Consider the following 12,381-nt stretch of genomic DNA (forward strand, 5'->3'; position numbering starts at 1 on the left):
ATGCACTACTGAAGAAACCTTCAACAGACTCCACTCAGCTATTTATCTAACACTCAATGTCCCTTCTTCTCTACCCAGCCAAGGTAATGGAGAAAATGATCAACAAACAACTTACCCACCACCTCAACACTCACCAACTCCTAAAAACCACTCAATCAGGCCTCAAAGCCAACCACATCACCAAAATTGCTCTCATCACAGTAACCAATGGTATCAGGATGATCCTCGACCTAGGAGAAACTGCAGCACTCATCCTGCTTGACCTCGCAGCAACTTTTGATATGGTCTCCCACTCCACCCTCATCAGAAGACTATATAAAATGGGCATCCAAGGACCTGCCTTCAACTGGATCTGCTCCTTCCTTACAGAAAGGACACAAAACGCAAGAGGGAAGCCAAGAACCTCGTCTCTGGAGTCCCCAAGGAATCATCTATCAGCCCGACGTTGTTCAACTTCTACATAACCCCAATGGAAGACCTCATCAGAGCACACAGCATCAACATTCTTTCATATGCAGATGGCACACAATTGATAGTCCTCCTGATGGACAAGCCCCCGCAAAAAAAAGCAACGTCCCTACCTACAGGACTGTGCTGTGACCACCTGGAGAGATCCAACTGCATATGACACAACACAAATAATACCGAAGTGGTGATCTTCAGAAGCAATACCTCTGTGTGGATCTCTCTCGCTGGTGGCCTGTAAAACTGGACCCCATGCCAGTCCCCACTGCCCATGCCAGAAAACTAGGATTCATTCTTGATTACAAACTCGAAATATCATCCCAGGTAAATGTGGTGACCTCCACAAGCTTCCACATCATGAGGATGCCACAGAAGATCTTCAGGTGGCTAGCAGAGGACACCAGCAACACAGGTCGTGATTACCACTGGACTTGATTATGACAAGGAATCACCAAATAGCTCTGGAACAGGCTTCAAACCATCTAACACCTTGCAGCAAAACTTGTCCTCAACCTAACCTTCCGCACTCACATCTCTCCATACCTCAAAGAACTTCACTGGCTCACCATACACAAGAGCACTCAATTCAAATTACTCACACACACATACAAAGAATTACACAACATAGAACCCACCTTCCTCAATAGCCGCATACACTTCCACCACCCCTCCAGATACTTCTGTTCGTCTGGACTCTCACTAGCACAGGTACCCCAAATACAGGAGAACAGATCCGGAGAGCACGCCTTCTCTCACATCCCCTCCAAAACCTGGAACAACCTGCCACATAACATCAGAGCCTACTCATCTCTTCTTTAGATCCACAAGAAGTTGAAGAACCTGACTCTTTCAGTAGTCTCCCCCGGGTGTTAACAGCCTACCTACCGGTAAAGCACCTGGATACCATCACCAGTGATTAGTGCACTATACAAATAAGTAAAACATAACAAGAGCTTAACAACAATAAAATGCTGATGGGTCACCCACAGTGGGTGACCAAGCTCTTGAGAGGTGTCTACCTTCGGGTCATTAGATTTTTGACAAGTGCCAAGGGAGTGTATGAGATTTCTTGATGGATGTCTGGAAGAACAATATGGATTTCCAAGGGGTGGTTTCCAATTGGATATAGTGCTGTGCCATTGTCTAGGGTGGGAGTAGGCTGCAGAGACAAGATGGATCTACAATTCTAGCCCAGCTCAGTATTGTGTGAGCACAGGAACTGGTACTAAGCAGAATCTAGAAATAAAGGGAAGATCCTATTCAAACATTTCCCTAATATATTTTTACTGTGAGCACTGCCATTGAGGAGAAGCAGAAACCTATAAGCTAAGCTTTCCTTGACCAAACTCATAGTTGCCAGAGATGATAAACATTACTTGCTTTGGAAACTGGAGAAGGCCACAACCCAATTGAGGAAATGGCAGAAGGGTTAAGGAGTCTGAGTTAGAGATGGTGAACAAAATGGGAGCATCAGGCTTATTGTAATCCATGGATGTATATGTTAAGGCTGGGCTCTATTGCTGTTAACTGTGCTTCTCAAATTTGGATTCTTAAGTTATGGTTCATGCTTTATCTGTAAAAAAATAAGTGCTGAAGCTGAAAGCTTCTCTCAGAAGCCCACGACTGGTGCTACAGAATGTTGGGTTGTCAATGACCAAGGTTATCTTGTCTTGCTTCTACCTCATTTCTCTTTCATCCACACCAGATGTTCCAGATCCCTTTTACTCTCTTATGGGTTTGTTTTCATCCCTTTTCTCTCTGTTTTTAGGTCTCGCCTGACCCAGCGCATGCGCTGGTCTGGCGAGACTTATTGAGAGGGCTCCAAAAAGTGTTACCAGGCCAGCTTAGAGCTACAGTGCATGTGCGCGGGCGCGCGCGCTGCGCTTTACCGCGATTCTGTTTTATCGCGATCACTTTAACTTTCGCGGCCGCACGGCCGCTTGGCATAGCCAATAGGTCTTGCTTTTGGGACCTTATATGTATTTAGTTATGCAACTGTTGCATGGCTAAACACTTATAAGGTCCCAAAGGCGAGACATATTGGCTATGCCAATGCTTGTTTTACTTTCTCTCCCTCCTTCTTGTCTCCTTTTATGTTTTCTCTCTCTTGTTCTAGAGTCAAAGTCTGATAAGTAAAAATAAGTGCCTGTCTCTAAAAAGCAGTCCCGATGGGCCCCCACCTGCAACTACGAGCTCAAATTAGGCACTGGTTTTGCTAAGTGTGGTGGACTGTCCAGGCTGGGGCTAGGTCCATGGAGAGATTATGGTTTGGATGCCCACATTTACCAACAAAACTGGGCAACCATGATTTGAGTATGACTTTTCTGAATGTGTTGTTACTCACAAATGTGGCTGATTGAGAAGTACTCAACCCTCTGTTTTTGATGCTTTTTCCCAAAGCTCACTGAAGATGTATTCTTTAGTAAAAATTCTGATTTATAATTGGTCTCAATCTTGATGACAAATCTCACTAAATGGGAACCGGTACAATATTCCGTTTCTCTAACATCTCTTGACCTTCCAAATCAACAAGATGCCTTGAGCTAGTAAAAAACGAATGTTATTTCAACTTCCTGCTTGAACAGGACTTGCCAAAAACTCTGTTAGTTCTCATTCTACTGTTTGCAAAATCCGGGAATCAAACATGATATTCCACTTCTCTTTATGAAACCTTCCATTATGCCCAACAATTTTTTGGAAAGAAAGCAAATCCAAATGAAGACCTCATTTTTCTGAAATGACATCACATCGTTTTGTTGAAAGCCCGATACTCTGCCGAATCTAACTCTCTCTGGAAATGCATAAGCTGAATATCTTCTCCACCTTGATAAAATTGGGACATTGGAAAAATGTTTCCATATATTCGCCCCTCTTCCAAAATCACCACTACCAAAAATGCTTTTCAAACTAGTGTGATCTTTTATTAGAGAACAGAAAGTGTTCAGATACTTGGTTTCACTATTATCACAATTCTGTCCAAAAGTCAACTATTTTGCCTCATCTTCTGGATCTTTTGAAGCTGATTTAGAAATTGTAGGATTAGGACAGATCAACACAGATCTATGAGGTTTGGTTGAAATGGCAGAGTGACGGCCGTCGAATAGACAGAAATCTTTGTGCACCCAACATTCTAAATGAGCTGACCCCACTCACACCAACTATATCCAATAACATATATTCACAGCTTTTCAACGCACAATCCAAAGTTGTATTTATTGTCGTTCCAATTTAAAGAAAGTTTGGCTCAGTGCCAGGTACAAGCTTAATCTCATGCAGCTAAGTGACATTCCGAACTGATAAGACTTCTTCTGTCTCTTTTCAATATGCTTTCTTACACTCTCTTTAATGAATTCCAGCAGATGAGACCAGGCACTGGTACTTAGACCTTGGTTGATGTATTCTCTGATTATCATATAAACAATCTTGTTGCGGACCTCTAACTTGCAAATCTCTGTCAGCATGAGTTTCTTAACCCTTTCACCGCGGCGGGAATTCCGCCGCGGTGCTGGGGGGTGCGGGGGGGCAGCGCGGTGGCGCTGTGCTCATGACGGAGCCGCTCCGTCATGAGCCACGGTTGGGCTGTGCTCATGACGGAACGGTTCCGTCATGACTCCGCCCATTTGCGTTGTCCCCCCGCACAGGCGGGGAAACAGCGCCGCGCAGGCAGAGCGGCCGCCAACGGGCGTGTCATGACGGAACCGTTCCGTCATGAGCACACGGCAACAGTGGCTCATGACGGAACGGTTCCGTCATGAGCATGGAAGGGGTTTAACATCCTACTACTGACCATCAACACCAGACGTATTGTCCTCATGACATACGAGTCAAGTGTAACCTCAAGATCAAAAAAGCAAACACTATCCCTATAAACCATTTGTCCATATTAGTGAAATTCTTCCTGTTTATTCACCACCAGATCATTTGTCATACATTTCTTTTCTGCTTTTCATACTACCCACATTTAATTTCCAGATATCATTTGTCCGTTTAAAAACAGCCCCTTTAGGTGCCATTTGGTATACACTTTCCAGCTGGATTTTTATCATCTGATTCAGACGAAGTTTCATATATTTCCTCAGAATCACCTGTGTGCCATGTTTAGCCATGCTCTTTTTAGGTCGAGCATTCAAGACCTCTTGAATATACTTTAGTATATACTTATATGTGTATGTACTTTGTGGGCTCTGGAGATCAGCCCTAGGACTTGTCTGCTTTCGCTTAGGGCACTTTTTTCTGTTCAACTGCCTCTATTTAACTGTCTTGATAGAAAACGACCAGTAGAGGTCAATAAAATACCAGAATTGCTTTCAGCTGAGGGACTTTATTTTTCACATTTTTCTGGCAACTGCCTCTATTTAACTTTCTTGATAAAAAACGACCAGCAAAGGTCAGTAAAATACCAGAATCACTTTAGCATTCTCTAGATTCCAGTCCATAGAAATTGTCTTCCACCAGCACGGGTAGACAATATTTTTTTCAAATGTTGTATTTTCAGTGATATAACCACCGAATGCCCTGATTTTATATTAAAAACAGAGCTTTGGACTATACAATTTCCCACTGAAAGGCAATATTTCTCTCCATGTGTTCCCATACCTGGTGTGTCACGCAGTTTGGTGCTTACTTTCCCTCCATGTTAAAGAACAGTAGATGTTTCAGCACCCAGGCTAATGTGCTGCATAGCTAAATACATGTAAGGTTCTAAAGGTGAGACAGATTGCTTTGCAAATGCTTGTTTTTTGTTCCCATGAATCAAACCCAGCAAGGCCAATTTCATTGAGGCCTTTACCAGGTCAGTGTTAAAAAAGCCCTCATAGCTTCTTCTTGTATTCCTTTCTGACCACTCCCCTCTCCCCTATGAAGAACAAGCAGTCCCTGGATCAGTCTCGAAACTAGACTTACCCAAGTTCGCCATAGAACTTTTGTATGAACCAAAAAGTACATGACTGGCAGAATTATCAATAATCCCGACCAACTCATAAAAACACCATTACACTGGCCTCCAAAATCTCAGTTTACAACCTAACACATATAATGTGTGAACATAAAAAAAATCTCTCAACTGTGTACACTCGACTAAATATTAAAACAGTCGTACCACTGAAAAACAGCAAAAGAAAATTCCAGCAATACATAATTGTCAGAGAAAGAAAATTGCTACTTCACTATTTCAAGATCAAGGGGGCCACAATAGTTTAATTACAAGAGCAAACTAATGCAAAATGCACCGGTCCCTACAAACTCAATAACAAATAATATCATATCAGCCAGCGATGCTAACCTAGAAACTCTACTCACGCAGCGTGCGCCTTAACAATAAGAAAAAACAAACAAACAAGGGGAGAGAAATTTTGCAACAAACCAACCACCTCTTGTGATCATGTTCGAAATAAAAACAAGCTTTACACACCAAAACACTTTCCTAATAATTCCCAGATGACCTTTTTATTTGAAAAACACTAGACCAATTAAGATAAAGCAATAAGAAATACTTTATGAAAAAATATTGGGTAAATGCCTCTTTATATGGAAACCACAGACTGCCCTCAAATAATGCCTAAAATACTTACCTGAACAAGACGCATTAAGAGGCAAGTAAAGAGCTCACCACGTAAAGTAAATAAATGAATAAGTAAACTTCCCATGATAAGATAAAATATAAATATACTTCCATGGACAGAAAAAACTATTGACTAATGAAGGGGCAGCAATAAAGAAGGTGGAATGATGCTGGTTTCATATAAATTTTCTTATTCGCTTATTCTATTGCTGCTGTTTAAAGGGCTGCAAAAAGTGATCTTGATAATACTTGCCTCCTGTCGTGACATTGCAATGATGCAGTTGTGAGGGCAGATGATTAGGTCTGGTGTGAGAAAAGACTTTTTGATTTTACTAAAATTATATTCACAATATACTTACTTATAGATATATAGCGTTTTCAGGCAAAGCTCTTCATCCATTGGTCCTAATTGTGTAATTCATATTTATCTTCCGGCTGCTACAGCATAAAACATGTGACAGTGGGTCAGGCCTCTTCAGCCATTGGTTAACTTCACTGCGAGTGACGCCATTCTCCCTTTTCGCAAGGAGCAAGTCCACATAAAAAGTAGCACCCTTAAGTGCCAGTATATCATTGTGTACTATTTTAAGACGAAAATTCGATTTCAGACATTTTTAAAGATTGCACTGACCTGGCAGCTTCCCCAGACATATTGTTGCAAAAACAATGAGAAACCAAAAAATAAAATTGACAAAGCCAAAAGGTTGGCCGCCAGCGTAAGACCTGTTGGCTTTGCCAATGCTTCTTTGACAGTGTATTGATGCTGAGCGGGAACTGAAGAAAAAACATGGTTCTTGTTGTTATTAAAAAAAGACTCTTACTTAATATAAACATGTGCCACAGCAGATCCCGTTGAATTTCCCAGTTGAATGGGCTCCTGTAAAGGTGACCATCAATTTATTTACCTGATAAAATGCAGAATTAAAATACCATCTTTGATAAGAAACTAGCAATCTTATTGAATGCCAGTGCGGTCTTTAATATATTACGTAATTGCCGTATATTCCGAGGCATGGCACATTGTTAGTATTACTTTGATAGCCACAGATTTACCCCGTGTTTCTGATGCTAATAATGCAATTGATGTTTCCATGAAAATTGCCCCATTACTTTTAATACGACGCTGTATTTGAAGGAGTGAAGTGAGCATTTATGAATATAAAATATGCATTTCTGACCTGTCTTCATTGACAAGCGCTTCGCCTCCCTCAGCATTCACCTTGCCTGACCCTAAACCATCCCTTCAGCCAAATGAGGTTTCAGATTAAAATCTAAATGTTTTCTTTTATATTTCCAATTCAATGTTTTTTCGTGTGCTGTACTGAAGGAGGTTGAACTATAAACTCCACAGCAGTTAAATCGTAATCCCACAAGCCCTTGTTCTGCGGCCAAACTTGCTGAATCCAAACATACTTTTTCTTTCATGCACGAGGGAGCTGAGAGCCAGCCAGCAGTCTCCTGCACTTGTGGTGTAAGAGTTTGTGTCCTGGTGAGCTGTGCAGCCGCTCACGCTGCCCACCAGTGTTCCCTGCACAGATAACTCCCCTATAGGAAGAAGCAGACACACACATTAGGGAACAGCTGACCTCACATAACTCAGTCATAGCAAGAAGGGCATGACCACATTCCACCTGCACAGATGCACCCTGATGTGTATCAGGAAAGCCTCATTGACTTTTAATTTCTGCTAATTATTACAGACCCTTATCTGACCCTTCTGTGGGCAGGAGCACAACGCCCTTCCACCCTGTAACTAATTTCGCCCTTTACTACCCCTTAATCTCTCAATCAACCCCAAGCGAGCGCCCAGCTGCGAGCTGTTACCACCGCTGTTCTATCTCCTTGGCACTGATCCCAGTCCTGCTTTCAGTGCCCGCTAATCATACCCCTGTCTTTACATCCTATCAAACGGCGAACTCTTGACATCAAGTAACAGCAATGATACTCCTCCCACCAGACCTTGTGGTTCGCGCCGCCAGTAGGATAGCAAGGATGCCATGGGCCCTGGTACAAGCAAGGAAGTGGCCTCTTTCACTGCTGTTAGCAATTCTCAAGGACCAGTGGGCATCTCTGGGCTCTGGTGCAACTACAACTGCTGCACTAATAGCACCTAAGCCCTTGCGCTCAGCCTGCGCTGATTTAAAATTTTAGAAGACTCTTACAGAGAGCCATTCGAACTTGCTATTCTTATTTTGGCAGCATACGGCTCCCAAACTCCACCTACAACATCACCATAAAAAACTTTAATTGGCATAAGGTGTGTGCAGTGGAAGATCAGCTTCCACTGTGCAAACAGTGCCTCTTTGAGGCACTCTCTGCCAAATCATACTCACCCTTCCATGTCCATAGTATGAATATACCTCGTTGTCACGCAGTCTTTTTCCCCGCAGGGAATTACAACCTTGGTTGTTACAACGACCGCGTTGTAATTCCGCATACCATTACCCCGCAAGTCGTAACAACGACTTGCGGAGGGGGGCGCTGGATGTTGGAATAGTATAATTTACTATTCCAACTCCAGTCTGTGCGGACAGCAGGGAAGGTGTTAGATTTTAAATCCAACACCTTCTCCCGCCCTCCGCAAGTCGTTGTTCCGACTTGCAGAGTAATGGTATGCGGAATTACAACGCGGTCGTTGTAACGACCGCGTTGTAATTACCTGCAGGGAAAAAGTTTCATGGTGAACGTTGTTTACCCCATAGTATGCATATTGTACTGTTTAAGTGCCCATAGCCTAAATATTTTTTTATTCTTGACCTGGCCAATCACCTGCGCAAGTCTGCGATGTCCTACATTTCCCCTCTTTCAATCTACTCTGAGATAGTGCTTAATGATGTGAATTTCCTGTCACTTTCCTACTCATGTGTTGATCACTTACTGGATTCAGAAGAACATAAATGAGTAACCTTGTACCTAAACCCTTATAGATTCCCTTACCAATCACTCAATATCTATGTAGGGTAGGTCGTCATTTTAAAAACTAGAACTGCAAAGAGGACTTACCTATAGGTGAATGGGCTCTCCTAGCTTGTACCCAAAGCCAGACCTCTCTCTTCCTAGCATCTCTTCATCAATTTGTACAATCAGTACTTCATGATACATTTACTGCTCCTTCCTATACACCCATAATTAACATTAATTATGATTAAATGGCCTCGTGGAATGTATTTGTTGGATTTTTCTTTACACTATTCCACAGGTCTGGATTGAGAATTCTTCTTTACACCGTGCACTATAGATCTGAGGTAAGGATTTTCTGTACACCATACACAATAGCTGCTGAATTAAGGATTTTTCTTTACAACATACACCATAGCTAATGATTTAAGGAGTCTTCTTTATACCATAGCGGTAAAGTAAGAATACTTCTTTAGAACATACACCATCGCTCCTGAATTAAGGATTCTTCTTTATGCCATAGCTCTGAATAAAGGATTCTTTCTTACACCATACTCCATAGCGCCTGATCTAAGGACTCTTCTCTACACCAAAGCTTCTAAATTAAAGATTCATCTTTATCCCATATATTATAGCTCTGAATTAAAGATTCTTCTTTACACCATAAACTATAGCACTGAATTAAGGGTTCTCCTTCACACCGACACCGCCGCTCCAGAATTAAGGATTCTTCTTCACAAAATACTTTTTATTCACTAATTAAGAGTTCTTCTTTATCCGATGCAACATAGCTCTGAATAAAGGATTGGTCTACACGCTATACAATATACTTTGAATTAAGGATTCTTCATCTCATACACCAAAGCACTCATTTAAGATTTATTTTTCTCACCATACATCTTAATTCTGAATGAAGTGCTCTCTTGACTGTCAGTTGTTCACATAACATAGTCTGCCCCTTTCATTGTATTGCTCGCCTATACTTGTCATTCACTGACCTAAATCTGAACAGTAACATCTCCTGGTGGTCTCTAGGCGTATCTAACCCTGGCAGTCATCTTGTGACCCCTGACAAACCCCTTGCCACTCCTGGCAACATCTTCTGCTTTAGGGTATGCAATGGCTGTAACAGTGACCCAAACCAAGGGAGTACCAAAGCTGTAAATATATGATGTTTCTAGTACACTCCCATCCTAGATCATGCTGTATTGGATAAGTATTCCACCATGACTCAGAGAGAAGGATTGACAGGCAGAGACATGGAAAAAACACAGAGGTACAGTAAATGTAGAGTGAAGGGTTCCTGGAACAGCACAGTTCCAGTGACCAAACCTTATTTACCAGTCCTGCCTGACCTCTTAAAATCTGCCTCCCAAATTTCAGTTTCTAGGTTTTGACACAATTATTGTGACAAGGAGGCAGGCCACAGACAAACCCAGTAACAGTAATTGTCTCTCAGAGACTGAGCCATCAGGTTGCTGGTCAGGAAGCAAGGAATCTATATTTAGCAGGAGAGCATAAAATACATTTGGTAAGTGCAACAGAAACCTTTACATGTGTTAGGCTAATAGTATATCTCACTGCATGCACAAATATTGATGTTTTGATGGCTGCAATATCATAATGCAAAACAAAGAAGAACTGGGAATCCGAAGCAGCACTGTCAAAAATGTTTGTAGCAGCTACAAAGAACACTGAGTAGCTCGTGTTCACTAGCAAGGCCAACACTTTTCAGGGCATAAGAAAAAATGTGAAATTTACAGCACACTTGTCTTATACATTCGATAAAACAATAAACAGACGACAGGCGGTTCTATGGGACATCAAAGGAACAATCTCAAGACTTCAAAGTCTGTTACAGTATCAAAGAGCACTATTTGCCTGTACCAGCAATCGATTCATGGTCCATTGTGAATGTCACTCAACACAAGTTCTGGGTGTTCCTCAGGAAAACACATTTAAGTCACAGAAGAAGTGCATATAGGAAACACTACACAACACTGGATTGACTGCCTTGCTACTGAGATATGCATAGCTTTCTTATAGTGCTCAATTATTTTGTCTTGTCATCTTCTGATATCCCCATGTTGAGAGATTTGCAGAGGTCTCATAATCGATTCTTAACTCCAATTGGCACAACTTTGTCACTACTGTGGCATCCACATAATGTTTACAATTAGTTCGTGGTGGCAGAAGCATTTTAATAGTGTTGTAACGAAAATACACGCCCTGATTTTCACAGAGCAAGCAAGAAAATTTAACAAGCCTGACCTCCGCCAGGGAGATTCAGAATTTTTCTCCTAACATAATGTGGAAAAATGGTGCAGTGTAATGCATTTTATAGTTGAATTTTCACTAAAACAACACAGTTTCATTATGTCATGAAAAGCAATAGTAAACAAAGTTTAGATGTGTGAAGTATAGAACTGCATGCATGCAGACCCCAGTTGCTAACAGTTTTCATGGTCTCTGCTACTTTCTATATCTGCACAAGAGCTCAGTCAATGAAAACACTTTGAAAACATCAATGCAGAGTGGTGATTGTAAACTATTCAACCTCGAAATGGTTTCCTTCTGTCACATGCTTTTTGCTGATGTCTCCTACATGGCTAAATTATAGTCTACCCTTAGTTAGTTCTCTAGTATAGTAGACACTGTTGGAAATGGCCCTTTCTGCAGGGGCACCCCCAAACTGTTTGCCTTCCTCTTCCCCTTTTCTGACCACATTTTTGTTGGTTTTATGACCCTGGGCACTTTAATACAGCTAACCCGTGCTAAAGTCCAAGTGCTCTCCCGCTAAACATGGTTTGATTGTCTTATTCTCAATTGGCATATTTAATTTACTTATAAGTCCCTAGTAAAGTGCACTACATGTGCCCAGGGCCTGTAAATTAAATGCTGCTAGTGGGCCTGCAGCATAGATTGTGCGATCCATTTAAGTAGCCCTTTAAAACATGTATTAGGCTGCCACTTCAGTGCCTATGTGTGCAATTTACACTGCCATGTTAACTTGACATTTAAAACCCTTGCCAAGCCTTAAACTCCCTTTTATTACCTATAAGTCACCCCTACGGTAGGCGCGAGGTCTCCCATAGGGAAGGATGCTGTGTAATTAAAAGGTGAGAAATGTACTTTTAAGTTTTATATGTCCTCGTACTGAAAAACTCCCAAATTCATTTTTCACTACTGTGATGCCTACCCCTCCCAAAGGTTAACATTGGGGGTTTTCCTTGTTACATTTAATAAGTTGTAATTACCAATTGGAAGGTGGTAGAGCTGTCATGTTTAGTAACTCTGAGATTGTAACAATAAATCCCCTTTAATGTTAAAGTCCAATTCAACATTTCAATTTTAAAAATGCCACTTTTATCCCTGTGTGCCTGCAGCCTGTCTCCAATACAAAAATGGGGTGAGTGACAGCTGGACTTTGTGCATTCCCTCTTGACAGCCACACACAG

The sequence above is a fragment of the Triturus cristatus genome, chromosome 5_2 (genome assembly GCF_964204655.1).
Source record: "Triturus cristatus chromosome 5_2, aTriCri1.1, whole genome shotgun sequence".
In the NCBI taxonomy this organism is placed as follows: Eukaryota; Metazoa; Chordata; class Amphibia; order Caudata; family Salamandridae; genus Triturus; species Triturus cristatus.